Source organism: Durio zibethinus, chromosome 26 (assembly GCF_047325235.1).
Source record: "Durio zibethinus cultivar Kanyao isolate XHJ-2024 chromosome 26, ASM4732523v1, whole genome shotgun sequence".
Lineage (NCBI taxonomy): Eukaryota > Viridiplantae > Streptophyta > Magnoliopsida > Malvales > Malvaceae > Durio > Durio zibethinus.
In genome coordinates, this window is record NC_143187.1 from 15,161,779 (window position 1) to 15,181,767 (window position 19,989).

A 19,989-nucleotide genomic window follows, 5' to 3' on the forward strand; every position below is an offset into this window, starting at 1 on the left:
ATTCCCAAAATGCTTTCTATTATGTGATAGGAAATTGACATGTGGCTAAATTAAACAATTACGCCATCATATTATAATTACAAAATATTCATTTTTTTAATTATTTACTAAATAATCTTTTAAGAAATTACTAAAATGCCTTTTCCATTATTTACTAAATACTCATTTTCTTTTAATTATTTACTAAATAATCCTTTAAGAAATTACTAAAATGCCTTTTCCATTATATAATAAGAAATTTACTTAAAGGTAAAAGGAAAATTATGCCCTTATATCATAGTTACGAAAATACCTTGTCTTTTATAATTATTTACTAAATAATCCCCGAAGAATTGTTAAAATGCCCTTTCCATTATTTGATAAGAAATTGATTTGTGGCCAAATGGACTATTATGCCATCATACCATAATTACAAAGATACCTCTTCTCTTATGATTATTTACTAAACACTTCCTCTTAAAATTACTAAAATGACTGTCCAATTATATCATAAGAAATTAACATGTGGTCAATTGGACTATTATACCTTCATATTATAATTACGAAAATAGCCATTCTCTTATAATTATTTACTAAATAATTCCTTATAAAATTACCAAAACACCCTTCCCAATAGATAATAAGAAATTGACATGCGGCCAAATGACTATTATATCCTCATACCTTAATTACGAAAATACGCCTTCTAATCCCTTATGAAATTTTCAAAATATACATTTCATTATATGATACGAAATTGACATGTTGCCAAATGGACTATTATGGTCTCATATCATAATTACGAAGACACCCTTCTCTTATAATTGCTTACTAAGTAATCTCTTAAGAGATTTTCAAAATGACCTTTCCATTATATGATAAAAAATTGACATGTGACCAAATTGACTATCATGCCCTCATACCATAATTACTAAAATACCCTTTGTCTTATAATTATTTGCTAAATAATCTCTTAATGAAATTACCAAAATACCTTTTTCAATATATGATAAGAAATTGACATGTAGCCAGATGGACTATTATGCCCTCATAGCATTATTACAAAATTACTTGTTCTTTTATAGTTATATACTAAATAATCTTCTATGAAATTACCAAAATACACTTTCCATTATATGATAAGAAGTTAACATGTGGCCAAATTATCTATTACGCCCTCATATCGCAATTACGAAAATACTTTTCATCATATAATTATTTACTAAATAATTTTCTATGAAATTTTCAAAGTACCTTTTCCATTATATGATTAGAAAATTGACATGTTGCAAAATTGAGATGTTTCTATTATATCTCTTCTCTTATAATTATTACTAAATAATCATTTATTACATTACCAAAATGCCCTATGCATTATATGATAAGAAGCATATATATGGAGAAATAGACTATTTTACCAACATACCATAATTACGAAAATACCCTTTCCATTATAATTATTTACTATATAATCTTTTATGAAAATTACCAAAATACCCTTACCATTATATGATAAGATATTAATGTGCGACCAAATGGACTATTATGCCCTTATACTAGAATTACAAAAATGCCCTTATCTTATAATTATTTACAAAATAATCCCTTATGAAATTACCAAAATACCCTTTCCATTATATTATAAAAAGTTTATATGAGGGCAAATGGATAATTTTGCCCTCATACCATAATTATGAAATAATCTCTTATAATTATTTGCTAAATAATCCCTTATGAAATTATAAAAATACCCTTTCCATTATATGATAAAAAATTAACATGTGACCAAATGGATAGTTATTCCATCATACTATAATTATCAAAATACCCTTCTCTTATAATTACTTACTAAATAATCTCTCTATGAAATTGCCAAAATGCCATTTCCATTTTCTAATAAAAAAATTGACATGGAGCCAAATGGACTATTATGCCTTTATGCCATAATTACAAAAATGCCCCTTTTCTTACAATTATTTACTAAATAATCCCTGAGGAAATTACCAAAGTGCCATTTTCATTAAGTGAAAAAAATTACATGTAGTCAAATTGACAATTATGCCTTCATATTATAATTACAAAATACCCCTTTTTATAATTATTTACTAAATAATCTCTCAAAAAATTACTAAAGTGCCATTTCCATTATATGATAAGAAATTTACATAAGATCAAAAGGACTATTAGGCCTTATATCATAATTATGAAAATACCCCTTCTCTTATAATTTTTTACTAAATAATCCCTTTAGAAATTATCAAGATGCCCTTTCCATTATACAATAAGAAAGTGACATATGGCCAAATTAACAATTATGTTTTCATATCATAATTATGAAAATAGCCATTTTCTTATAATTATTTACTAAATAATCCCCTATAAAATTACCAAAATACCCTTTCCATTAAACGATAAGAAATTGACATGTGGCCAAATGGATAATTATTCACTTATACCATAATTATGAAAATACCCTTCTCCTATAATTATTTAATAAATAATCCACTATGAAATTAGTAAAATGCCTCTTTTGTAATATAATAAGAACTTGACAAGTAGCCAAGTAGACTATTATACCCTGATGCTATAATTATGAAATAATTTCTCTTTTAATTATTTACTAAATAATCCTATAAGAAAATACCAAAATATCCTTCCCCTTATATGATCAAAATTTGACATCTGTTCAAACTGACAATTACATTGTCATATCAGATTTATGAAAATACTCTTTTTGTTATAATTATTTACTAAATAATCCCCTATGCAATTAAGAAAATACCCTTTCCATTATATGATAAGAAATTGATAAGTGATAAAATGGACTATTATGCCCTCATACCATAATTATGAAAATACCCTTTTTGTTATAATTATTTACTTAATAATCCCTCACGAAATAACTAAAATGCCTTTTCAATTATATGATAAAAAATTGTCATGTGGCCAAATTGATTATTATGTCCTCATATCTTATTTACGAAAATACCTTTTCTCCTATAATTATTTACTAAATAATCCTCTGTGAAATTACCAAAATACTTTAGCCATTATATGGTAAGAAACTAACATGTAGTCAAATAGACTATTATTCTTTCATACCATAATTAGGAAAATATCCCTTCTTTTATAATTATTTACTAAATAATCCACCATGAAATTACCAAAATACCTTTTCCATTATATGATATACATTAAAAGAATCATTTACAAAATTACAAAACTGCCCACCCTATTAATTGATGGGAAAGTGACATGCGACCAAATGTACTATTATGCCCTTATATCATAATTACAAAATTACCCCTTCTCTTATAATTATTTATGAAATAATCCCTAGGAATTAACATGTGGCCAAATGGACTATGATGCCTTTATACCATAATTAAAGACATACCTTCTCTTATAATTATTTACTAAATAGCTCCTTATGAAATTGTCAAAATACCCCTTCCATTAATGAAAAGGGCATTTTGCTAATTTAATATGGAATTATTTAGTAAATAATTATAAGAGAAAAGGTATTGTAACAATTATGGTATGATGGCATTATAATGCATTTGGTGACATGTCAATTTCTTACCATATAATAGAAAGGGCATTTTGGAAATTTCATAGACAATTCTTTAGTAAATAATTATAAGACAAGGGGTATTTTAGTAATTATAGTATAAGGGCATAATAGTCAATTTGGCCACATGTTAATTTTCGTAGGGGATTATTTAGTAAATAATCATAAGAGAAGGGGTATTTCATAATTATGATATTAGCCCATAATTGTGAATTTAGCCACATATCAATTTCTAATCATATAATGGAAAGGTCATTTTTGTAATTTTATCAGGGACTATTTATAAAAAAAATTCTAAGAGAAGGGGTATTTTCATAATAATGGTGTGAGGGTATAATAGTAAATTTGGCCAAATGTCAATATCTTATCATATAATGGAAATGGTATTTTCATAATTTCATAAAAGATTAATTAGTAAATAATTACAAGAGAACGGGTATAATTTCCTAATTATGTTATAAGGGTATAATAATCAATGTGACCATATGTAAGTTTCTTATCATATAATGGAAAGGGTGTTTTTGTAATTTCATATAAGATTATTTAGTAAATAATTATAAGAGAAGGGGTATTTTAATAATTATGGTATGAGGGCATTATAATACATTTGGCAACATGTTAATTTCTTATCATATAATGGAAAAGGTATTTTGGTAATTTTATAGGTGATTATATAGAAAATAATTATAAGAGAATGGGTGTTTTCATAATAATGTTATGAGGGCATGATAGTCCTTTTGGCCATATGTCAATTTATCATATACTGGAAAGTAAATTTTGCTAATTTCATAAGGGATCATTTAGTAAATAATTATAAAAGTAGGGATATTTTTGTAATTATGGTATGACGACATAGTAGTCAATTTAGCTACATGTCAATTTCTTATCATATAATTATAAGAGAAGGGGTATTTTCATAATTATGGTATGAGAGCATAATAGTCAATTTGACCACATGTCAGTTTCTAACCATATAATGGAAAGGGTATTTTCATAATTTCATTGGAAATTATTTAGTAAATAATTATAAGAGAAGAAGTGCTTTAGTAGTTATGGTTTGAAGGCATTATAATCCATTTGGTGACATGTCAATTTCTTATCATATTATAGAAAAGGCATCTTAGTCATTTTTATAGGCGATTATTTAAAAAATAATTATAAGAGAAGTGGTATTTTTGTAATTATGGTATAAGGGCATAATACTCCATTCGGCCATATGTCAACTTCTTATCATATACTAAAAAAGTTATTTTGCTAATTTCATATGGGATTATCAATTTGAACACATGTTAATTTCTTATTATAAAATGGAAAAGGCATTTTAGTAATTTTTTGAGGGTTTATTTAGAAAATAATTATAAGAGAAGAGGTATTTTTGTAATCATGCTATGAGAGTATAATAGTCCACCTAGCCACATGTTGATTTCTTATCATATACTGGAAAGGAAATTTCACTAATTTCAAAGGGATTATTTAGTAAATAATTATAAGATAAAGGGTATTTTTGTAATTATGTTTTGAGGGCATAATAGTCAATTTGGCCACATGTCAATATCTTATCATACAATGGAAAAGGTATTTTCCTAATTTCATAAGAGATTAATTAGTAAATAATTATAAGAGAATGGGTATAATTTCGTACTTATGTTATAAGGGCATAATAGCCAATTTCACCATATGTAAGATTCTTATCATATAATGAAAGGGGTATTTATGTAATTTCATATGAGATTATTTAATAAATAATTATAAGAGAAGGAGTATTTTAATTATTATGGTATGAGGGCATTATAATACATTTTATCATATAATGGAAAAGGCATTTAGGTAATTTTATAAGTGATTATTTAGAAAATAATTATAAGAGAATTGTTATTTTTGTAATTATGGTATGGGGGCATAATAGTCCCTTTGACCACATGTCAATTTTTTATTATATATTGGAAAGTAAATTTCACTAATTTCCTAAAGGATTATTTAGTAAATAATTATAAAAGTAAGGATATTTTTATAATTATGGTATGACGGCATAATGGTTAATTTAATCGCATCTCAATTTTTTATCATATAATTATAAGAAAAAGGGTATTTTTGTAATTATGGTATGAGAGCATAATAGTTAATCTGACCCTATGTCAGTTTCTAACCAATAAGGGAAAGGGTATTTTTGTAATTTCATAAAAGATTATTTAGTAAATAATTATAAGAGAAGAGGTGTTTTAATAATTATGGTTTGAGGGCATTATAATCCATTTGGCCACATGTCAATTTCTTATCATATAATAGAAAAGGTATTTTAGTCATTTTCATAGGTGATTATTTAGAAAAAAAAATTATAAAAGAAGTGGTATTTTTGTAATTATGGTATGAGGGCATAATACTCCATTTGGCCATATGTCAACTTCTTATCACTTTCTGGAAAGGTTATTTTGCTAATTTCATAGGGGATTATCCATTTGACCACATGTTAATTTCTTTTATATAATGCAATAGGCATTTTAGTAAATTGTTGAGGGCTTATTTAGAAATAATTATAAGAGAAAGGGTATTTTCATAATTTTGCTATGAAGGTATAATAGTCCATTGGCCACATGTCAATTTTTTATCATATGATGAAAGGGAAATTTTGCTAATTTCATAGAGGATTATTTAGTAAATAATTATAAGAGAAGGGTATTTTTGTAATTATGGTATGGAGGCATAATAGTCAATATGGCCACATGTCAATATCTTATCATACAATGGAAAAGGTATTTTCATAATTTCATAAGAGATTAATTAGCAAATAATTACATGAGAACGGGTATAATTTCATAATTATGTTATAAGGGCATAATAGTTAATTTGACCATATGTAAGTTTCTTATCATATAATGGGAAGGGTATTTTTCTAATTTCATATGAGATTATTTAGTAAATAATTATAAGAGAAAGGGTGTTTTAATGATTATGGTATAAGGGCATTATAATACATTTGGCCATATGTCAATTTCTTATCATATAATAGAAAAGGCATTTTGGAAATTTTATAGGTGATTATTTATAAAATAATTATAAGAGAAGAGGTATTTTTATAATTATGGTATGGGGGCATAATAGTCCCTTTGGCCAGATATCAATTTCTTATCATATACTAGAAAGTAAATTTTGCTAATTCAATGGGAATTATTTAGTAAATAATTATAAGAGATGGGGTATTTTCATAACTATGGCATAAGGACATAATAGTCAATTTGGCCACATGTCAATTTCTTATCATTGAATGAAAATGGAATTTTCATAATTTCATAGGAGACTATTTAGTAAATAATTATATTAAAAAGGGTAATTTTCTAATTATGGTATGATGGGATAATAGTCAATTTGGCAATATGTCAATTTCCTATCATCTAATGGAAAGAAAATTTTCATAATTTCATAGGAGATTATTTAGTAAATAATTATAAAGAAAGGTATATTTTCATAATTATGGTGTGGCAGTATAATAGTCAATTTGACAACATGTCATTTTCTTACCATATAATGGAAGGCTATTTTCATAAATTCATAGGAAATTATTTAGTAAATAATTATAAAAGAAAGGGTATTTTCATAATTATGGTATGCTGGCATAATAGTCCATTTGGTCACACGTCAATTCTTACCATATACTGGAATGGGAATTTCGTAAATTTCATAAAGGATTATTTAGTAAATAATTATAAGCGAATGGGTATTTTCATAATTATGGTATGACAACATAATAGTCAATTTGACCATATATCAATTTCTTATCATATAATGGAAAGGGAATTTTTATAATTTCATAAGAGATTATTTTGTAAATAATTATAAGAGAATGGGCATATTCTTATAATTAGGATATGAAGGTATAATAGATAATTTAACAACATGTCATTCTCTTATCATATAATGTAAAGGGTATTTTCATAATTTCATAAGAAATTATTTAATAAATAATTATAAGAGAAGAGGTATTTTCATAATTATGGTATAAGGAGATAATAGTCCACTTAGCTAAATGTATATTTCTTACCATATAATGGAAATGGCATTTTAGTAAATTCATAAGAGATCATTTAGTAAATAATTATACGAGAAGAGGTATTTTCATAATTATGTTAAGAATGCATGATAGTTAATTTGGCTAGATGTCAAATTTTTATCATATAATGGAAATGGCATTTAGTTAATTTCATAAGGGATTATTTAGTAACTAATTATAAGACATAGGATATTGTCATAGTTAGGTTATAAGGGAATAATAGTCCATTTGGCTACATGTTAATTTCTTATCATACAATGGAAAGGTCATTTTGGTGGTTTCCTAGGGCACTATTTAGTATATAATTATAAGAGAATGGGTATTTTCGTAATTTTGGTATGGTAGCATAATAGTCAATTTGGTCGCATGTCATTTTCTTATTTTATAATGAAAGGCTTTTTTTTGTAATTTTGCAAAGGGTTATTTTGTAAATAATTATAAGAGAATAGGTTATTTTGTAATTATGGTATGATAGCATGATAGTCAATTTGACCACATGTCAGTTTCTAATCATATAATGGAAAGGGTAATTTTGTAATTTCATATGAGATTATTTAGTAAATAATTATAAGAAAAGAGGTATTTTAATAATTATGGTATGAGGGCATTATAATCCATTCGGCCACATGTCAATTTCTTATCATAAATGGACAAGGTATTTTAGTAATTTTCATAAGCGATTATTTAGAAAATAATTATAAGAGAATGGGTATTTTTGTAATTATGGTATAGGACATAATACTCCATTTGGCCATATGTCAATTTCTTATCATATACTGGAATGGTTATTTTGCTAATTTCATAGGGGATTATCCATTTGACCACATTTTAATTTCTTATGATATAATGGAAAATGAGTTTTAATAAATTTTTAGGGCTTATTTAGAAAATAATTATAAAAGAAGGGGTATTTTTGAAATTATGGTATGAGGACATAATAGTCCATTTGATCACATGTCAATTTCTTATCATATATTGGAACGGGAATTTCGCTAACTTCATAGGGGATTATTTAGTATATAATTATAAGATAAGGGTATTTTTGTAGTTTTGGTATGACGGCATAATAACAATTTGGCCACATGTTGATTTTTTATCTATGAATGGAAATGGAATTTTCATAATTTCAAAAGACATTATTTAGAAAATAATTATAAAAGAAGAGGTATTTTTGTAATTATGGTATGACGGCATAATAGTCAATTAGGCCACATGTCAATTTCTCATCAGACAATGGAAAAAGAATTTTCATAATTTAACAGGAGATTTTTTAGTCAATAATTATAAAAAAAGGATATATTTTCATAATTATGGTATGCGGGTATAATAGTCAATTTGGCAACATGTTATTTTCTTATCATATAATGGAAAGGGTATTTTCATAATTTCATAGGAAATTATTTAGTAAAAATTATAAGAGAAAGGGTATTTTCATAATTATGTTATACAAGCATAATAGTCCATGTGGCCACATGTTAATTATTATCATATACTAGAAAAGGAATTTCGCTAATTTCATAAGGGATTTTTTAGTAAATAATTATAAGAGAATGGGTATTTTTGTAATTATGGTATAACAGTATAATAGTCAATTTGGCCACGTGTCAATTTATTATTATATAATGGAAAGGGAATTTTCGTAATTTCATAAGAGATTATTTAATAAATAATTATAAGAGAAAGGATATATTTCATAATTACGGTATGAGGGTATAATAGTCAATTTAATGACATCATTCTCGTATCATATAATGGAAAGGGTATTTTCCTAATTTCATAGGAAATTATTTATTAAATAATTATAAGAGAAGGGGTATTTTCATAATTATGGTGCGCAGGCATAATGTCCATTTGGCCACATGTCAATTTCTTATCATCTAACAGAAAAGGCATTTTGGTAATTTAATATGCGATTATTTAGTAAGGAATTATAAAAGAAGGGGTATTTTTGTAGTTATGGTATGAGAGGATAATTGTCCACTTAGCCACATGTTAATTTGTTACCATATAATGGAAAGGGCATTTTAGTAATTTTTAAAAATATTATTTAGTAAATAATTATAAGAGAAAGGATATTTTCATAATTATGTTAAAGAGGGCATAATAGTCAATTTGGCCATATGTCAATTTTTTATCATATAATTGAAAGAGTATTTTGGTAATTTCTTAGGAGATTATTTAGTAAATAATTTTAAAAGATAGGATATTTTCATAGTTATGCTATAAAGGAGTAATAATCCATTTGGTTGCATGTCAATTATTATCATATAATGGAAATGTCACTTTGGTAATTTCTTAAGGCACTATTTAGTAAATAATTATAAGAGAAATGGTATTTTTGTAATTATGGTATTAAGGCATTATAGTTAATTTGGTGACATGTCAATTTCTTATCATATAATGGGTAAAAAATTTTGGTAATGTCTTAGGGGATTATTTAGTAAGTAACTATAAGAGAAGAGCTATTTTCATAATTATGCTATGAAGGCATAATAGTCCATTTGACCATATGCCAATTTCTTATCACATAATGGAAAATGCATTTTAGTAATTTCTTAAGGGCTTATTTAATAGATAATTGTAAGAGAAAGGGTATTTTCATAATTTTGGTATGAAGGCATTATAGTCATTTTGGCCACATGTTAATTTCTTATCTTATAATGGAAAGGGTATTTTTTTAATTTCATATTGGATTCTTTAGTAAATAATTATAAGAGAACATGTATTTTAATAATTATGGTATAAGGACATAATAATCCATTTGGCCACATGTTAATTTCTTATTATATAATGGTATGAGGGTATAATTGTAATGCCTCCAATCCCACACTAGAAGAATGAGCGGATATGGTATGATATATATGTAGAGATCTAAACTTAAACACTTGTGAGGCACCTTTTGTGGGTCAAAATCGTGAGACCTTTGGGTCCAAGAGTACAATACCTCACAGGTTGGGTGCAGATCTCCACAAATAGTATCAGAGTGATCACTAGTTAACGGGAACTAAGTGCTACTTCGTGAAAGCCACTAAGTACTACACGGTGGGGCCATGGGAGTCACTAAGTGCTACACCATGGGGAGCCACCTCTAAAATTCCAAAGTCTGGTGTGATCTTGATCCTATGGTTAGACTTGGCTTGATAGGGATGTCAAGCTTTAAAGGTGGGAAGATTGTAACGCCTCAATCCCATATTGAAAGAATGTGTGGATATGGTATGATATAGATTTAGAGATCTAAACCCAAAATCTGTAAAGCACCTTTTGTAAGAGAAAACTATGAGACTTTTGGATCAAAGTGGACAATACCTCGTAGCTTGGGTGCGAATCTCTACAATAATAGTCCATATGCCCACATGTCAATTTCTTATCATATACTAGAAAGGGAATTTTGCTAATTTCATAGGGGATTATTTAGTAAATAATTATAAGAGAAGGAGTATTTTCATAGTTATGGTATGATGGCATAATAGTCAATTTGGCCACATGTCAATTTTTTATCAAATAATCAAAGGGTATTTTTATAATTTCATAGGTATTTATTTAGTAAATAATTATAAGATAATAGGTATTTTCATAATTATGGTATGAGAACATAATAGTCAATTTGACCACTTGTCAGTTTATTACCATAAAATGGAAAGTGTATTTTATAATTTCATAAGAAATTATTTAGTAAATAATTATAAGAAAAGGGGTACAATTTTGCAATTATGGTATAAGGGCATAATAATCAATTAGACAACATTTCCATTTCTTAGCATATATGGAAAGGTCATTTTGGTAATTTTTTAAGAGATTATATGGTAAATAATAATAAGAGAAAAGGTATTTTCATAATTATAGTATGAGGGCATAATAGTCCATTTGGCCACAAGTCAATTTCTTATCATATAATGGAAAGGACATTTTGATAATTTCATTGGTGACTATTTAGTAAATAATTATAAGAGAAAGGGTATCTTGGTAATTATGGTATAAGGGTAAAATAGTCAATTTGATAACATGTTAACTTCTTATCATATAATGGAAATGGTATTTTTGTAAAATAATTATAAGGGAGCGAGTATTTTCGTAATTATACTATGAGGGCATAATAGCCCATTTGCCCACATGTCAATTTCTTATTATATATTGGAAAAAGATTTTTTGGTAATTTTGTAAGGTATTATTTAGTAAATAATTATATAAGAAGGGATATTTTTGATATATCGTATGATGGCATAATAGTCAATTTGGCCTCATGTCAATTTGTTATCATATAATGGAAAAAGCTTTTTGGTAATTTCATAAGGATTTTTTAGTAAATAATTATAAGAAAATGGGCATTTTCATAATTATTTCTTATAATTATGGTATGAGGGCATAATTTAGTTTTGGCAACATGTCAATTTCATATTATACAACAGAAAAGGTATTTTTGTAATTTCATATGTGATTATTTGGTAAATAATTATAAAAGAATGGGTATTTTCATAATTATGGCATAAGGGCACAATACTCAATTTAGCCACATGTTAACTTCTTATTATATAATGGAAAAGGTATTTTGATAATTTATAAAGGATTATTTAGTAAATAATTATAAGACAAGTATTTTCATAACTATGGTAGGAGGGCCTAATAGTTCGTTTGGCCACATGTCATTTTTTTATTATACATTAGGAAAGGTATTTTGGTAATTTCATAGGGAATTATTTAATACATAATTACAAGAGAATGTGTGTTTTCATAATTATGGTATGAGGGCATAATAGCCAATTTGACATCATGTCAATTTCTTATCATATAATGGAAATGGTATTTTGGTAATTTCATAAGGGATTATTTAATAAATAATCATAAGAGAAAGGGTATTTTCATAATTATGATATTAGGGCATAAGTGTGAATTTGGCCATATGTCAATTTCTTATCATGTAATGGAAAAGGCATTTTCATAATTTTTTTCAGGGATTATTTACTAGATAATTCTAAGAGAATGGGGTTTTTTGTAATTATGGTATGAGGGCATAATAGTCAATTTGGCCACTTATCAATATATTATTGTACAATGGAAAGCGAATTTTGATAATTTCTTAAAGGATTATTTAGTAAATAATTATAAAAGAAGGAGAATTTTCATAATTATGGTATAAAGGCATAATAGTCCATTTGGCCACATGTTAATTTCTTATCATATAATGGAAAAGGCATTTTAATATTTCGTATGAGACTATTTAGTAAATAATTATAAGAGAAAGGGCATTTTCCTAATTATTGTATGAGGGCAGAATAGTCATTTGGCCACATGTTAACTTTTTATCATATAATTGAAAAGATATGTTGGTAATTTCATAGGGGATTATTTAGTAAATAACTATAAGAGAATGAGTATTTTCGTAATTATGGTATGAGGCCTTAATAGTCCATTTGGCCACATGTGAACTTCTTATCATATATTAGAAAGGGCATTTTGATAGTTACACAAGTGACTATTTAGTAAATAATTATATGAGAAAGGTTATTTTCGTAATTATCATATAAGGGCATAATAGTCAACTTGGCTTCGTGTCAATTTCCCATCATATAATGGAAATGGCGTTTTGATAATTTCGTGAGGGATTATTTAGTAGATAATGGAAATGGCATTTTGATAATGGAAAAGGCATTTTGATAAGAGAATGGGTATTTTCATAATGATGGTATGAGGGCGTAATAGTCGTTTTAGCCACATGTCAATTTTTTATCATATAACAGAAAAGGTATTTTGGCAATTTTATATGCGATTATTTGGTAAATAATTATAAAAGATTGAGTATTTTTGTAATTATAGTATAAGGGCAAAATTAAAGTCAATTTAGCCACATATTAACTTATTATGTAATGGAAAAGGTATTTGGATAATTTCATATGGGATTATTTAGTAAATTATTATAAGACACGTATTTTTGTAATTATGGTATGAAGACATAATAGTCCATCTGGCTACATGTCAATTTCTTATCATATATTGGAAAAGGTATTTTGGTAATTTCAAAGAGCATTAGTTAGTAAATAATTATAAGAGAAGGGATATTTTCATAATTATGGTATGAGGACATAATAGTCAATTTGGGCATATGTTAATTTCTTATCATATATTGGAAAGGGTATTTTGGTAATTTAATAGGCGATTATTTAGTAAAGAGCTATAAGAGAATGGTATTTTCATAATTATGGTATGAGGGGATAATAATTCACTTGTCTACATCTCAATTTCTTACCATATAATGGAAAGGGCATTTTAGTAATTTCATAAGTGATTATTTAGTAAATAATTATAAGGGAAGGGGTATTTTCATATTTATCGTAAGAGGGCATAATAGTTGATTTGGTCGTATATCAATTTCTTATCATATATTGGAAAAGACATTTTGGTAATTTCATAGGAAATTATTTAGTAAATAATTAAAAGAGATATAGTATTTTCATACTTATTTTATAAGGGAAAAATAGTCCATTTGGCTACATGTCAATTTCTTATGACATAATGAAAAGGTCATTTTGGTAATTTCCTAGATGACTATTTAGCAAATTGTTATAAAACAAGTGGTTTTTTCATAATTATGGTATGAGGGCATAATAGTCAAGTTGGCCACATGTCAATTTCTTATCATATAATAGAAAGGGAATTTTGTTAATTTCTTAGGGGATTATTTAGTAAATAATTATAAGAGAAAGGGTATTTTCATAATTATGGTATGACAACATAATAGTTTATTTGACCATATGTCAATTTCTTATCATATAATTGAAAAGGTGTTTTAATAATTTTTGTAAAGGCTTCTTTAGTATATAATTATAAGAAAAAAAGTATTTTCGTAATTCTAGTATAAAGGCATAATAGTCAAAAAAAGTATTTTCGTAATTCTAGTATAAAGGCATAATAGTCAATTCGACCACATGTTAATTTTTTATCATACAATGGAAAAGGTATTTTCATAATTTTATAAAAGATTATTTACCAAATAATTATAAGATAAGGGGTGCATTTTTGTAATTATGGTATGAAGGCATAAAAGTAAATTGGATAACATGTCCATTTCTTATCATATAATGGAAAGGGCATTTTGGTAATTTCATATAATTATTTATTAAATAATTATATGAGAAATGGTAATTTAATAATTATCGTATGAGGGCATAATAGCCAATTTGGCCTCACGTCAATTTCTTATCATATAATGGATAGGGTATTTTGGTAATTTCATATAGGATTATTTAGTAAATAATTATAAGAGAAGCGGTATTTTCATAATTATGATATTAGGGAGAATAATCAATTTGGCCATACATCAATTTCTTAATGGAAAGGGCTTTTTGGGAAATTCATGAGGAATTTTTTAGTAAATAATTATAATAGAAAGGGTATTTTTGTAATTATGGTATGAGGGCATAATAGCCAATTTGACCTCATGTCAATTTCTTATCATATAATGGAAATGGTATTTTGGTAATTTCATACGAGATTATTTAGTAAATAATTATAAGAGAAGGGGTATTTTCTTAGTTATGATATTAGGGCATAATAGTCAATTTGGCCACATATCAATTTATTATCATATAATGAAAAGGGCATTTTGGTAATTTTCTCAAGGATTATTTACTAAATAATTAGAAGGGAATGGGTATTTTTGTAAGTATGGTATGAGAACATAATAGTCAATTTGGCCACATGTAAATTCTTATCATACAATGGAAACGAAATTTTGGTAGTTTCTTAGGGGATTATTTAGAAATAGTTGTAAAAGAAGGGGAATTTTAATAATTATGGTATGAAGGCATAAAAGTCATTTTGGCCACATGTCAATTTCTTATCATGTAATGGAAAAGGCATTTTCATATTTCATAAGCAACTATTTAGTAAATAACTATAAGAGATAAGGTATTTTACTAATTATTGTATGAAGGTAGAATAGTAAATTTGGCCACATGCTAACTTGTTATCATATAATGGAAAAGGTATTTTGGTAAATTCATAAGGATTTTTTAGTAAATAATTATAATAGAATGAGTATTTTTGCAATTATAGTATGAGGGCATAATAGTCCATTTGCCCACATGTAAATTTCTTATCATATATTGGAAAGGGTATTTTGGTAGTTTCATAGGAGATTATTTAGTAAATAATTATAAGTCAATGGATATTTTAATAGTTATGGTGTGAGTGTATAATAGTCGTTTTGGTCACATGTCAATTTCTTATCATATAGCAGAAAATGGCATTTTGGGAATTTCATATGCGATTATTTGGTAAATGATTGTCTTTTCCTAATTATGGCATAAGGGCACAATAGTCTATTTAGCCACATGTTAACTTCTTATTATATAATGGAAAATGTATTTTTATAATTATATAAGGAATTATTTAAATAAGTATAAGACAATTATTTTCGTAATTATGGTATGAGCGCATAGTAGCCCATTTTGCCATATGTCAATTTCTTATTATATATTGGAAATGTTATTTTGATCATTTCATAGGGGGGATTATTTAGTAAATAATTATAAGAAAAGGGTATTTTCATAATTATGGTATGAGAGCATAATACCTAATTTGGCCTCATGTCAATTTCTTATCATATAATGGAAAGAGTATTTTGGTAATTTCATAAAGGATTATTTAGTAAATAATTATAAGAGAAAGGGTATCTTCATAATTATGATATTAAGGCATAATAGTCAACTTGGTCACATGTCAATTTCTTATCATATAATGGAAAAAGGGCATTTTAATAATTTTTTTTAGAATTATTTACAAAATAATTAGAAGAGGAATGCTATTTTTTTAATTATGGTATGAAAACATAATAGTTAATTTGGCCACATGTCAAATCTTATCATTCAATGGAAAGGGAATTTTGGTAATTTCTTAGGGAATTATTTAGTAAATAATTATAAGAGAAAGCAAATTTTGATAATTATGGAATGAAAGCATAATAGTCAATTTGGCCACATGCAATTTCTTATCATGTAATGGAAAGGGCATTTTCATATTTCATAGATGACTATTTCGTAAATAATTATAAGAGAAAATGTATTTTAGTAATTACTGTATGAAGGTAGAAGAGTCAATTTGACCACATGTTAACTTCTTATCATATAATGGAAAGGGTATCTCGATAAATTCATAAGGGATTATTTAGTAAATAATTATAATAGAATGAGTATTTTCGTAATTATAGTATAAGGGCATAATAGTCCATTTTGCCTACATGTAAATTCTTATCATATATAGGAAAAGGTATTTTGGTAGTTTAATAAGAGATTATTTAGTAAATAATTATAAGTATATAGGTATTTTCATAATTATGGTATGATGGCATAATAGTTGTTTTGGCCATATTAATTTTCTATCATAAAACGGAAAAGGCATTTTGGTAATTTCATATGCGATTATTTGGTAAATAATTATAAATGATTAGGTCTTTTCTTAATTATGGCATAAGGGCAAAATAGTTGATTTAGCCACATATTAACTTCTTATTATATAATGGAAAATGTATTTTGATAATTCTATAAGGAATTATTTAGTAAATAATTATAAGACAAGTATTTTTGTAATTATGGTATGAGAGCATAATAGTCCATTTTGCCGCATGTCAATTTCTTCGAAGATGATTATTTAGAAAATAATTATAAGAGAAGGGTATTTTTGTAGTTATTATATGAGGGCATGATAGTCTCTTTGGTCTCTTGTTAATTTCTTACCATATACTGGAAAAGGAATTTTGCTAATTTTATAGGGCATTATATAGTAAATAATTATAAAATAAAAGGGCATTTTCATAATTATGGTATGATGGCATAATAGTCAATTTGGCCACATGTCAATTTCTTATCCTATAAGAAAAGGGCATTTTGGTAATACCATAGGGGTTAATTTACTAAATAATTACAATAGAAGGGGTATTTTCATAATTATGGTATGAGAACATAATAGTAAATTTGACCACATGTCAGTTTCTTACCATATAATTAAAGGGGTATTTTCATAATTTTAAAGGAGATTATTTAGTAAACAATTATAAGAGAAGGAATATTTTCGTAATTATGGTATGAGGGAATAACAATCAATTTGGCCACATGTAAATTTTTTATCATATAATGAAAAGGCATTTTGGTAGTGTCATAAGGGATAATTTAGTAAATAATTATAAAAGAATAGGTATTTTTGAAATTATGGTATAAGAGCGTAATAGTCAAATTGATCACATGTCAGTTCCTTACTATATAATGGAAGGGGTATTTTCATAATTTCAGAGAAGATTATTTAATAAATAATTATAAGTGAATAGGTATTTTAATAATTATGGTATGAAAGCATTATAATCCATTTGGCCATATGTCAATTTCTTATCATATAATAGAAAAAGCATTTTTGTAATTTTCATAGGTGATTATTTAGAAAATAATTATAAGAGAATGAGTTTTTTCGGTAATTATGGTATGAGGGCATAATACTCCATTTGGCCATATGCCAATTTCTTATCATATACTACAAAGGTTATTTTTCTATTTTCATTAGGGATTATTGAGTAATAATTATAAGAGAATGGGTATTTTAATAATTATGATATAAGGGCATAATAGTCAATTTGATCACATGTCAATTTCTTGTTATATAATAAAAAGAGCATTTTGGTAATTTTGTCAAAGATAATTTTGATAATAATTATAAGAGAAGGTGTATTTTCATAATTATGGTTTGAGGGCATATTAATTTCTTATCATATAATGAGAGGGTATTGTCATAATTTCATTGGAAATTATTTAGCAAATAATTATAAGAGAATAGGTATTTTCATAATTATGGCATACAGGCATAATAGTCTATTTGGCCATATGTCAATTTCTTATTATATAATGGAAATGGCATTTTGGTAACTTAATAAATGATTATTTAGCAAAGAATTATAAAAGAAAGGAGTATTTCCGTAATTACGATACGAAGGGAAAATAGTCTACTTGGCCACATGTCAATTTTTTATAATATAATAGAAACTCCATTTTATTAATTGCATAGGTGATTATTTAGTAAATAATTATAAAAAAATGAGTATTTTTAGAATTATGGTAAGAAGGCATAAAAGTTGATTTAGACACATATCAATTTCTTAACATAATTTTGTAGGGGATTTTTTAATAAATAATTATAACAGATGTATTATTTTCATAGTTATGTTATGAGGAAATAATAGTCCATTTGGCTACATTTCAATTTCTTATCATATAATGGGAATGTCATTTGCAAATTTCCTAGGCGATTATTTTAGTAAATAATTATAAGAGAAAGGGTATTTTCGTTATTACGGTATAAGGGCATAATAGTTAATTTGGCCATATGTCAATTTCTTATCATATAATGGAAATGAAATTTTGGTAATTTCTTAGGGGATTATTTAGTAAATAAAAAGAAGAAAAGGGGTATTTTCATAATTATGATATAAGGGCATAATAGTCTATTTGACCATATTTCAATTTCATATTATATAATGGAAAAAAATGTTTTAGTAATTTCTTGAAGGCTAATTTAGTAAATAATTATAAAAAGGGTATTTTTGTAATTATAGTATAAAGACATAATAGTCAATTTTACCATATGTCTATTTCTTTTCATATAATGGGAAAGGAATTTTCGTAATTTCATAATAGATTATTTAGTAAATAATTATAAGAGATGGGGTATATTTTCATAATTATAGTATGAGGATATAATAATCAATTTTACAATATGTCAATTTCTTATATATAATGGAAAGGGTATTTTCATAATTTAGTAGGAGATTATTTAATAAATAATTATAAGAGAAGTGGTATTTTCATAGTTATGGTATGAGGGCATAATAGTCCATTTGACCACATCTCAATTTCTTATCATATAATGGAAAAGTCGTTTTGGTATTTTCTTATAGGCTTCTTTAATAATGATTATAAGAGAAAAGGTATTTTAGTAATTCTGGTATGAAGGCTTAAAAGTCAGTTTGATCACATGTCAATTTTTTATCATATAATGAAAATGGTATTTTCATAATTTCTTAGGAGTTTATTTAGTAAATAGTCATAAAAAAAGGGTTATAATTTTGTAATTATGGTATAAAGACATAATAGTCAATTGCACAACATGTCCATGTCTTATTATATAATGAAAATGGTATTTTGGTAATTTTTTAGGAGATTATATGGTAAATAATTATAAGAGAAGGGATATTTTTATAATTATGGTTTGATGGCATAATAATCCCTTTCGCCACATGTTAATTTCTTATCATATAATGTTATGAAGGCATAATAGTCAATTTGACAACATGTTAACATTTTATCATATAATGGAAAGGGTATTCTGGTAATTTATAAAGGATTATTTAGTAATGATT